This window comes from Toxorhynchites rutilus, chromosome 1 (genome assembly GCF_029784135.1).
Source record: "Toxorhynchites rutilus septentrionalis strain SRP chromosome 1, ASM2978413v1, whole genome shotgun sequence".
NCBI classification, from domain to species: Eukaryota; Metazoa; Arthropoda; class Insecta; order Diptera; family Culicidae; genus Toxorhynchites; species Toxorhynchites rutilus.
Genome location: NC_073744.1, coordinates 142,164,929 through 142,177,829, shown reverse-complemented (window position 1 = coordinate 142,177,829; position 12,901 = coordinate 142,164,929). Strand labels below are relative to the sequence as shown.

Below are 12,901 nucleotides of genomic sequence, written 5' to 3'. Positions count from 1 at the left end.
CATGAAATGTTGAATGTATCGTGTTATTTCTTGAAGAGATAACAAAACAAATTATTTAAAACTTATTTGGAGCATGCTTACAACCAATCCTTTGCCGCTCATAACGTTTTGTTGTGAAAAGTACAAGATACATTACTCTTCCATTATTTATTCTTGAAACCAAATATACAACAAACAAAAATTAACAACAAATAAAATTAAATTATAAATTATATGTATACAGCAAAATCAACATGTCTAGAGCAACATGTCAATAGGGCCTAACTGGAGTGTGACAGTTTCGAGAAACATGACTATGAAATATTAACTGTCTTTATCAAATCATATTTAAAACAGAAACGTTGTTATAATTATAATAACAACATTAATGTATAGCCCTTTTATACTTGTTGATTTCAGTTAGACCCTTTTTGTTAGATCCAATGTTTGTGTTGTTTTGAGTTAGACCCTTTTAGCACAGCAGTGGAACTCCATACAATTCACTAACTAAAAAGTGACCACATTTTCAATTCTTGTTTACATGAAGAATATTTTTTTTCAGGTATACAGGTATATATAGAGTGTATCGATTTGTAGCTGTCTTGACGCAAGGTCTTTAATGAAGAATGATAAGTTGGGAATGTTTATATAAACATGTTCATAATTACATAAGTTTATTCAAATATTATTATTGTCCTTATATAACTATTCAGTGCAATTTTATCAAAATTCAATAATCAATTCAATTCAATTCAATCTAATATTTTTTTCTGGTATGATTATTAAAAATCCATGATTACCTTGGCATTATCACTTACCCCCCATTATTTGTCAATTTTTCTTTCTTTTTTTGTTCTTTGATCTATTATTTTGACATTTCCTTTTGAGAGATTTAAAATTGCGAAAAAAATGCGACAAGATAGATTGTGGAATTGTGTAAAATTTTATCAGTTGTTCTGAGTTTATTGAATGACATGATGAAGTTGATTCATAGAAGAATAAGATATCATTTGATATGTCTATTTTTGAAATCGGCTCAATGGGTGAAAAATTATATATTTTTTGATCAAATCATGAGTTTTTTGTGTTTTTTTATTCTTAACTTTCAAACCATTGAGCTTATTTGAGGAATCGACATATCAAATTGAATCTTATCTTTCTATGAATCCGCAAACATGCCTAGCATTAACTTAAAGAACCTAACCAAAAAATCACAAAAAGTGTCTTCGATTGTAGGATATGTAATGATCGAAAAATATTACATGATAAAATTGAATTATATATAAAAAATAATACACTTACGATGGTGATATCCGAAAACATGTTTGAAAAAATACTAATATACATACAGAAACATTCGCTTATTTGCATTTTTTTAGTTGGAGTGCTTTTTGTCAAATACTTTATATATGAATATATAAAGTGAATTATATCACATAGACTATTCAAGGAAGTTAATGACACTTTTATTATGTTATTATTATATTATTACAGCTATTCCATGCCAAACCGATATAGTGGTTCTCTGATTTTTTGGCAAAAATGCGAAAAAAATGGATTTTCCGAACCACCCTAACATGGAAATTGGCACCCTCATGAAAAATTTAAAAAATACGAGTCTAATAGTTGGTTTTCATCGATGGTGTATTGGATCACAATGTTAACTTGAACATCCTAAAGAAAAACAAGAAGCAAAGTGTGAACAAAATGAGATTTAATCGAGGATTCAAGTTTTACCAAGACAATGACCCTAGGCATAAGTCACATATAGTTCGCACATGGTTACATTATAATTGCTCAAAATTTATTGATACTTCTCCCCAATCTCCCAGCATCAATCTCAGTTCAAAAATATGGAAGTTATTTGTGTAGGAAATTTAGAAACCATCAAATTTCTAAAAAATAACGATCTGAGAAACCACTTGATCAAAGAATTGTAAGGGGTTGTATCTAGGACACGACCGCATATTTTCGACGTAGAACTACGCAATTGTATTATGCAATCCACTTTGTAATAATTTATGTTCTTCGTTACAAATAAATTTGGTGAACGATCTTTTACGTTTGATATGATGCCTAGGACTACCAAAATATATGAACGGAAGAATTGTCAAACGATCATTGTATTTTACATTTCCTTCTGTATTTATTGCACATCTCATGTTTATGTAGTTCTCGAACTGCGAAAGTTCATTCACCTCTAGTATTTGAAATGACGATTTTCCCAAGCTTCTCAGTTTAAAAGTACGTTTTAGGGAAACATATTCCGGTCTGCACAACGACAAGCGAGTACAAAAGTACTCAACACCATAAAATACCCCCGACTTGCATGTATTTGCGAAGCGGATTCCCCAAGCACATTGCATTTTGGAGTCCGTGTTAGGGAAACCCAGCTCAATGGGAAAAAATACCCCCAACTTGCATGTTTTGACAAAGCGGATTCCCCCAGGCACAAAAATATCCCCGTCTTGCATGTATATTTGCAAAGAGGATTTCCACAGGTACATCGATTCTGTAGTCTGTGTATATTTCCGAATCGGTGCCAACCAAAACGTGGCAGTTAGGGTGTTTAGATAACGCTTGACATTTTACAGTTACTCAATTGTTCATCTCATGAAAAATTACATTTTATTAGTTGAGATAGACGCGTAGAAATATTTCGTACCAATTGATGCATACATCTTTCCGATCTATTACTCTTTGCGGTCGTTTGTCTGCCTTCAGCCACCACAGCAAGAAATCATGCCAATCTTATATTTTACTCAACCAAGTATCAGTTAATGCGTTTCCTAAACGAAGCTTGATGTCTAGTGAATCTGTTCACGAACCAATACGGTGCTCCTATGAGCAATAGATAACGGTACTTAGTATCAAACAAAGTAGTCACCCGCACAAGACAACACACAATGCGTTGAATGCATAGGATTCTGGAACAGAATTTAGCAATATTTAGCCATTGTAACACTTTGGAGCGTTGGAAAAGACTGCTCATAAGTATCATAACTACTGTTTTGCATAAATGTCTCATGTTATTTAAATAAACGCATAAATATCTCAAGCGACAAAATTTTTGCTCTTCTAAAGAGAAAAGTTCTGCTCATTTCGGATACGCTGAAATAACTATTTAAGTATCTACTGGTTTAAATTATATTGATGTAGCTATTTTTAAAGAGCAGAATAATTGTTTGCATAAGTGTCTTATGTCATCTGAATAATCTAATGTAGAAAAAAATCTTTGTTAAAAGTGAAAAGTGCTGATTTTTTCGGATACATGTTGCTGGCATTAATTACATATTTATTGCAACAATGGCAAAAGTGTCTCATATTCAACGGATAATAAAAATAAAAGAATACATACTTTCTTCATACTTCATATGATTTACTCTTGGAGACTGCTTCGAAAGATTTCACACGAAGACGAATTATAAAATATAATTTTTATATAAAAACATCACATTAAAATACATTGTTAAGTTAGTACATATATATATATATATATAGTTCACAAAAAAAATAATTTTTTTTTTCATAATCTTGCATGTATCAATACTTTTTCAAGGAAAAATAAATCCGACCAGCATGACACCCATGTCCAAATATAATACGACCGCAAAGGGTTAAAATATGTATGAGTTTTAAGCATTCGAAATACGGGTAGGGTTAGCACCCAAATCGGTAAAACAAATGTATGGAAAAAAAGGATGTTCTTCCAGTTTTCATGAATTTAAACCATTTAGAGAATCGCGAATTGTAATGAATAGCATATCAAACAAATCTTAATTTCCGATTCGATTGGTATGCAAATCATGAGAATTCGTTCACAGTGAAAATATCTATTAACGTTAACTTTATTTCATAAAAACGTGACCTGTTTTCTAATTTGGCACCCTTCCTGAAAGACGTCAAAAATGGATGAATATTCCTTCTGAATACACCAAAAAAAAACTCGTAGATAACGGCTAAAGACAGCTAAAGATAGTTGCAATGAACAAGGGATACCATACTGATGATGGAATCCTGAAATTGATCAACGCCTTATGAATCGAGTTGAAATTTCAACAGAGTACGATTATGGATTTTAGACAAGTTTCATACATTCGCACATACAATCGCAATTCTTAGAGAAATAAAACCATTATTCTGAAAACAGATAGCAAACCTTTTGACTTTCATATGGCACTATGACTTCATCTAAATAGAATGTTCCGAAACCTTGTTTTCAACTTCCAAAAGAAGCGAAAAGAGATCTGCATGGTGGAGTACGACTACGAGTTTATATCAATATACATAAAAATGGATTTTTGTCTGTCTGTCTGTCTGTTTGATTCTTATGGACTCGGAAACTACCGACGCGATCAACATGAAAATTGGTATGTAGGGGTTTTTGAGGTCGGGAAATGTTCTTATGATAGTTCGGGACCTCTCCCTTCTCTCTAAGGAGGGGGCTGCGATACAAACGAAATACAATATTCTGCATTACTCTTGAATTAATCAAGAAATGAAACCAAATTAGGCATGCGAAGGTTTAAGGGGACACGAAACGTTTCTTTGGTGAATAGACACTCCTCCCCTCTCTCTGAGGGGAGTTGCTGAAACAACTCGAGATCTAATTAAATCAATGGAATTAAACTTAGCATGTGGAGGTTTTAGGGATCAATAAACGTTTCCATGGTAGTTCGACACTCCTCGCCCCTCTATAAAGGGGGGTTTCCATACAAATGAAACACAAATTTCTGCATAACTCGAGAATTAAAGGGTGTGTCACATCAAATTGCATCACGGAATAAACGCTGTAGAAATTTAATTATTAGGAATTATATCTTCAGCTTTCGCTTATAATCAGATAAGAGTGTATAGATCACGTTGGCCATGCTTCACTGTCAATTTTTCGTAAATTTGGAAAAATGTCGTCGAACGAAAAAGAGCGTCGTGAATTAATCCTGCGCACTCATTTCGAGAATCCGGGGTTGTCACATCGGGACATCGGTAAGATGCTGGGAATCGTCCAATCCACGGTCAGCAGAGTACTAAAATGATACTTCGAGAACCTAACCATCGACCGGAAGGTGAAGAACGGCAAAAATGGATGCTCCGCCAGTGAAAAAGATCACAAGCGCGTAGTTAAGCTGTTTAGACGTGATCCGAGAAGTTCGGTCCGGGATGTCGCCAATAAGCTGAATTTGTCAAATTCATTCGTCCAGCGGACCAAGCAGCGGGAGGGCCTGCGTACATACAAGGTTCAGAAGGCTCCTAACCGCGACGAAAGGCAAAACATGGTGGGGAAGACGCGAGCCCGGAAGCTGTACACCGAAATGCTGACGAAGCCGCATTGCCTGGTAATGGACGACGAAACCTACGTCAAAGCGGACTTTCGTCAGCTGCCGGGCCTGTTGTTCTTCTCCGCAGAGGACAAATTCAGCGTTCCGGAGGAGATTCGCAAGCAGAAACTATCCAAGTTTGCCAAAAAGTACATGGTGTGGCAAGCGATCTGCTCTTGCGGAAAGCGGAGCGTCCCCTTCGTGATGACCGGCACGGTAAACGGGCAGGTTTACCTTAAGGAGTGCCTACAGAAGCGCTTACTACCACTATTGAAGCAGCACGAGGGCCCGACCATCTTCTGGCCGGATCTCGCTTCGTGCCACTATTCAAAGGACGTGTTGGAGTAGTACGAAGCCAACGGGGTCACCTTCGTGCCAAAGGAAATGAACCCTCCCAACGCGCCGGAGCTTCGCCCAATAGAGAAATATTGGGCGATTATGAAGCAGGCCCTCCGGAAGAACCCAAAAGTTGTCAAATCGGAGGCGGACTTCAAGAGAAAATGGATTTCTGTTCAAAAAAAAAACTACAACCTGACGTTGTACAGAACCTTATGGACGGGGTAAAGAGGAAGGTGCGAGCATACGGGCTTGGGCTCGAAGTATGAATAAAAAGAAAATGCCAAAAGTTGTTTAATAGTTTTTATTTTACTGTCTAAAATTTTCAAAAGGATCGGTCTACTGGGCGAATTTCTACAGCGTTTTTTCCGTGATGCAATTTGATGTGACACACCCTTTAATCAAGCAAATGGAGCCAAAATTGGGGTGTGAGGGTTTTAGGGTACGATAAATGTTTCTATGATGGTATGACACCGCTTTCTCCTCTGGAAAGGAGAGGGGGTCACATCAAAATAATGCACATGTTCCAACCAAACATGACAATTGAAAATTTTCGAAAAACTCTGAAGGAAAATGGGAAAATTAGAAAAATCCAATTCGCATGTGTTCTACAATTACGTATTGACAAGCGTTGTTAGTCCATTTCATGTTTGCGATAGCGGAATTGATCTTCGTTCGAAAGTGGAAATGGATTTAAATGTAATAAAACGCACTCCTATATCGTCTTCTATCTATATAAATAAAAATGGATCGCCGAATGTTAATGTTGGTAAGAGCAAAACTCGAGAAAGTAATTGTCCGATTTAGGGCTGTCTTCATTCCTTTCTGTGTCAAACATTTATTCCATGTAACGGAGAAACATGTTATTTGCAAGAGGATGAAAAATCTTGCACGAGAATTGAGTCTGAAAATAATCTGATATTATAATGTCAAGTTTTGGTAGAAATGCCGAAACTTTATAGTAGAAAATAATGTTAAAGGGTAGATTAGAAGATCAATTATTGAATAGTTCTGCGATTGGACCCATGTACGTGCGCTTAAAGGGTGTGTCACATCAAATTGCATCACGGAAAAAACGCTGTAGAAATTCGCCCAGTAGACCGATCCTTTTGAAAATTTTAGCAGTAAAATAAAAACTATTAAACAACTTTTGGCATTTTCTTTTTATTCATACTTCGAGCCCAAGCCCGTATGCTCGCACCTTCCTCTTTACCCCGTCCATAAGGTTCTGTACAACGTCAGGTTGTAGTTTTTTTTTTGAACAGAAATCCATTTTCTCTTGAAGTCCGCCTCCGATTTGACAACTTTTGGGTTCTTCCGGAGGGCCTGCTTCATAATCGCCCAATATTTCTCTATTGGGCGAAGCTCCGGCGCGTTGGGAGGGTTCATTTCCTTTGGCACGAAGGTGACCCCGTTGGCTTCGTACTACTCCAACACGTCCTTTGAATAGTGGCACGAAGCGAGATCCGGCCAGAAGATGGTCGGGCCCTCGTGCTGCTTCAATAGCGGTAGTAAGCGCTTCTGTAGGCATTCCTTAAGGTAAACCTACCCGTTTACCGTGCCGGTCATCACGTAGGGGGCGCTCCGCTTTCCGCAAGAGCAGATCGCTTGCCACACCATGTACTTTTTGGCAAACTTGGATAGTTTCTGCTTGCGAATCTCCTCCGGAACGCTGAATTTGTCCTCTGCGGAGAAGAACAACAGGCCCGGCAGCTGACGAAAGTCCGCTTTGACGTAGGTTTCGTCGTCCATTACCAGGCAATGCGGCTTCGTCAGCATTTCGGTGTACAGCTTCCGGGCTCGCGTCTTCCCCACCATGTTTTGCCTTTCGTCGCGGTTAGGAGCCATCTGAACCTTGTATGTACGCAGGCCCTCCCGCTGCTTGGTCCACTGGACGAATGAACTTGACAAATTCAGCTTATTGGCGACATCCCGGACCGAACTTCTCGGATCACGTCTAAACTGCTTATCTACGCGCTTGTGATCTTTTTCACTGACGGAGCATCCATTTTTGCCGTTCTTCACCTTCCGGTCGATGGTTAGGTTCTCGAAGTATCATTTTAGTACTCTGCTGACCGTGGATTGGACGATTCCCAGCATCTTACCGATGTCCCGATGTGACAACTCCGGATTCTCGAAATGAGTGCACAAGATTAATTCACGACGCTCTTTTTCGTTCGACGACATTTTTCCAAATTTACGAAAAATTGACAGTGAAGCATGGCCAACGTGATCTATACACTCATATCTGATTATAAGCGAAAGCTGAAGATATAATTCCTAAAAATTAAATTTCTACAGCGTTTTTTCCGTGATGCAATTTGATGTGACACACCCTTTAGTAAAAAAAACGTGAATGTGATAACGAAAAATAAATTTTGGGCGGGACGAAGTTTGCCCGGTCAGCTAATGATGTTATCTGATATTTCTGCAACGGAAGAAAGCAACTGCAGTCGTATGAAAGTTCAACCGCAGAATCCTTCAATCTCCAGGAGGAATCAAACATTCACACTCATTTTCTGAAGCTGAGTTTTGGGGGAAAATGGCTAACAGCTGCCCTCGTTTAGAATTACTGTATTCGCAATGGAGCATTTGGGAAATCGATAATTGATTGAACGACGTGTTTCAATGAACATGTGCGCATCTTTATGTGGGTTCAAATCACCAAATAGGGGATAATTCTTCGATCCGCTCCTAATTTCTTCCTTCAATTTTCTCATATCACCGGATGCTCACCACTGAAAGTTGGTAGTGGGTCTGCGAGAACGGAAGGTTATTAATCGTTCGTACTGCTGGTCAAAGTATGTAATGGCTTCAACACCGTAGTTAGGTATCAACACTTTAGGGTGGTTGTGCTTGGATATCTGCTTGGTAACTTGAAGAGTTTCTTATTTTTACGCTGAATTCCATCGATTTGACATTTTCCAGATCAACTCACCAACATACAAGCGCCACATTGTGGCCAATCATTGTTATTCAGCTCCAATTTTAAGCATGAAGAAGACAAGATCTCGTGAACTTTGTGGAACAATTTCGCTGATACCTCCCCCTAGCGCGTTCCGAAGTCGAATATTTCACTAATTCGTATGCCTTTCTCTCACTCTCTATATCCCTAGGACCTAGACTAAACGGAACTAACTGAACCGAAGCACAGCCTGCTAACCCACCAGAACAAGCGGCACCCACTCGACGGCTGCTGCAGCATCATCATCATCATCTCCGTCGTCGTCGTCGCCCCCGCCACCACCGCTGCCAACACCGAAAGCGAGTGAAAGCCACTGAAGGGTATGCCGATACAACAACTACCACCGATCCGAGCGGGAAACAGCGGCGGAAGGATACAAAATTTATGGATTCGGCTAACGACAGCTGACAGCGGAGGCAATAATTTGTGTAAGTCGAAACGAAAGTGTGTTTGTGTGTATGGGGGTTTGTGCCACACTGCATGTATATCTATCCCCCCCCCCCCTTTTCCCGTCCGGGAGCCAGTGGTTCGCCTCCACACGCAATAGAATTTATCACTCTATTGAACCGTCGATGTCAGGCTTTCTGAGGTGGATTCAGCCCCCGCCGAGCCACAGAAGGGGGGCATGTTTATCCCGAACCCATACATCATAGCGGCAGTATCAAAGCATTGACAGCCATCTCTCGAAAGGTTTTGCTGTGGAGCAAGCTCCGGATAGGGAGGGATGGAGATGGGGATGGACGTTCAATTTTTGGAGCTGAATAGGATTCGTTGGTTTATCCTACTGATCCCATTAATATTACTAATGACATTGATTCCTCGATTATAAGCATCGGGCTTGCGGCGACCGAAAGCAGGTGTGCGGGAAGGTTACATCTGTTGTATATCCTACCGCTCTGTGATTATTAGCTGGATCGGTGATTTGAATATATATGTACTTCGGTCATAAGCCAGTGGTGTTCGACTACTAATGATTCGTCGCCCCATGTGACAATGACAGAGGAAAGTAATATTAATTTTTTACTCCCATCTGTCAGTCGATATTAATCGCTCTGTAAGCCCATAATGATTTTCAGGAAGTTCTATCCAAACATTCAAATAGTCTATACAAAATAGAGATCCAACATTTGAATATTTTCTGACAAGTATTAGTGTTTTTTCTTCATTTGAAAATTCTTCACATGGGTTCGTTTTTATGTTTTACTAGCTGACCCGGCATACTTCGTCCCGCTCAATATAAGTTTTTGTTTTCACATCCACGTTTTCTTACTAAGCACCAGGGTTACCATATCTACAGAATAATCTGTATTTATACAGATTTTTTAGACTTTTTGAAGCCAAGAATCTGTAGATACAGATTACAGATTTTTTTGGTTTTCATACAGATTTACAGATTTTTCAAAATAACGATCCAATAGTAGCTATGGTTTGACCTCAATGATATTTTTTCTCAACTCACCAATTTTATTCATACCGCATTCGAATCAGTCTGAATGAGAGTCATTTTGTCATTCATATGTAGCGTGTAGTATTGCTTTCTCGTGTTCTACCTAAGGCGAAAAGATACAATAGTCTGCGTTATCAACTAGCTTTACAATAAATAAATAACACTGTTTATCTTTTTCCTACTAAAGCACAGTGAATACGAATTTTTACATGGATACCATCAACATCGTCAAATTCATAATAACTATGCCAATCAAGGATACTAAAGCTAAGAATTTTTTTACATGTTAAAGCAGTGATGTATAACATTGTGAGACTATGAAAGATGAACAAGATTCCTTTTTTTTTTGTAAACTTCTGATAAGTATTTACTAAATGGTTTTATGTTTATGTTCACAAAATATAATGCTATAATTCTTCTTCGTGTGATATCCTTCGCAGGTATTACAAAAATAATTAGTTTGGCGTCTTTCGACTTTGATCTTTTTGTTTGAACATAAAGAACAAATCTCTTTACATCTACACAGTGCCGCAATACATGGAGTTTTCCATCAATCCTTTCCTCAAGCATGAATGACAACTTTTGTTTATACTGAATACCGTTATCTATTATTCGTATTAAAATTTATAGTCTTCTTTCTTCTTAAATGGCACCAACGTTCCTAGAGGAACTTCGCCGTCTCAACGTTGTATTACTTGCGTCATTTTTATTAGTACTTAGTTGAGATTTCTATGCCAAATAACATGCCTTGAATGCATTCTGAGTGGCAAGCTATAGAATACTTGTGACCACAGGTGCAAGACAGAGGAAATTTCTTTGACGAAAAATTCCCCCGAATTCCTAGTACTTCTACCAAAACTCGTCATTATAATATAAGATTATTTTCAAACATAATTCTCGTTCAAGATTTTTCAACCACTTGCAAATAACATGTTTCTCCGTTGCATGGAATAAATGTTTGACACATAAAATATGATAGAATAAAGACAGCCCTAAATCGGACAATTCCTTTCTCGAGTTTTGCTCAAAATATTCGGCGATCCATTTTTATTTATATAGACTAGCTGACCCGGCAAACTTCGTCTCGCCCAAAATTTGTTTTCTGTTATGAATACATTCAAACATTCACGTTTTCTTACTAAGCGCAAGTTCATGAGTCCAATCGCAGAATTGTTCATTGATTGATCTTCTAATCGACCCCGTTGAATTTACCTTCCACTAAAAAAATTCTAGTACTTCTACCAAAACTCATCAATATAATATCAGATTCTTTTCAGACACAATTCTCGTTCAAGATTTTTCAATCACTTGCAAATAACATGTTTCTCCGTTACATGGAATAAATGTTTGATACAGAAAATATGATAAAATAAAGACAGACCTTTCCCCTCTTCTCCCCTTAGAGAGGGGAGAGGAGTGTCCATTCACCATAGAAACGTTTCGTGCCCCCTAAAATCTTCACATGCCAAATTTGGCTCCATTTGCTTGCTTAATTTTCGAGTTATGCAGAAATTTGTTTTTCATTTGCATAATAGCCCACCCTAAAAGAAGGGGTACGAGTGTCGAACCACCATAGAAACATTTATTGCATCCTAAAACCTCCACATGCCAAATTTGGTTCCGTTTGTTTGATTGATTCTCGAGTTATGCAGAAATTTGTATTTCATTTGTATGACGGCACCCCCTTAGCGAGGGGGTGGAGTATCTAAACACCGTAAAAATATTTATTGCACCCTAAAACCTTCACAGGACGAATTTGGTTTCGTGTACTTGATTAATTCTCGAGTAATGCAGAAATTTGTGTTTCGTTTGTATGGCAGAAACATCCCCCCCCCTTAGTGATGGGGGTGGAGTGTCTAACCACCATAAAAACATTTATTGCACCCTAAAACCTCCATATGCCTAATTTGGTTCCATTTTCTTGGTTAATTATCGAGTAATGCAGAAATTCGTATTTCATTTGTATGGCAGCCTCCCCTAAGAGAAGGGGGAGGAGTATCTAACCACCATAGAATCATTTATTGCACCCTAAAACTTCCAGATGCCTAGTTTGGTTGCATTTGTTTGATTAATTCTCGAGTAATGTACAAATTTGTGTTTTATTTGTATGGTACCCCCCCCCCCCACCTTAGAGAGGGCGGATGGGTCTCAAACTATCACGACCTTCCCCGGCCCCAAAAACCCCTATATACCAATTTTCATGTCGATCGGTTCAGTAGTTTCCGAGTCCATAAGAATCAGACAGACAGACAGACAGAAACCCATTTATATATATAGATAGAAGACGATATAGACATTAAAATACATTTCCACTTTCGAACGAAGTCCATTTTGTTAGCGCAAACATCAATTGGACTAACAACATTTTGTTTGGCTCCATTTGCTTAGTTAGTTCTCGAGTAAGGTAGAAATTTGTGTTTCATTTGTATGGCAGCCTCCCACTTAGAGAGAAAGAAAGGGGTATCTAATCACAGTTGAAACGTTTCGTGCCCCTTACAACCTCTCGGGGTCTCGAACTGTCATAAGAACCTCCCCCGACCCCAAAAACCCGTACATACCAATTTTCATGTCGTTCGGCTCAGTAGTTTCCGAGTCCATAAGAATCAGACAGACAGACAGAAATCCATTTTTATGTACAGGTCGGACTCGATATACAGACTCGATTATATGTGATTCGATTATATACAATTTTGGACTCGATTATATACAGTTTGGAAAAAAAAATATTTTTTTATATATCAAATATGACTTATTTCAAGAAAAAATGTAACCTTTCGACGTTAAGGTGTAATTTAAATGGCTATTACATTTATTTATTTCACTTCGTCTTAGATTTAAAAAAAAAACATCTCACAG

The 12,901-nt window shown here is 38.1% G+C and overlaps 1 protein-coding gene across 4 annotated transcripts in view; it reads left to right on the top strand.

Moving 5' to 3' along the window:
* The window catches only part of LOC129762166 (uncharacterized), a 709,571-nt gene that overhangs the window by 601,609 nt on the left and 95,061 nt on the right, over positions 1-12,901 (top strand). For all 4 annotated transcript variants that reach the window (XM_055760172.1, XM_055760176.1, XM_055760173.1 and 1 more), the window contains one exon: positions 8,750-9,026. The gene's annotated coding sequence lies outside the window, so the exon portion shown is untranslated. The remainder of the gene's footprint in view (positions 1-8,749; positions 9,027-12,901) is intronic.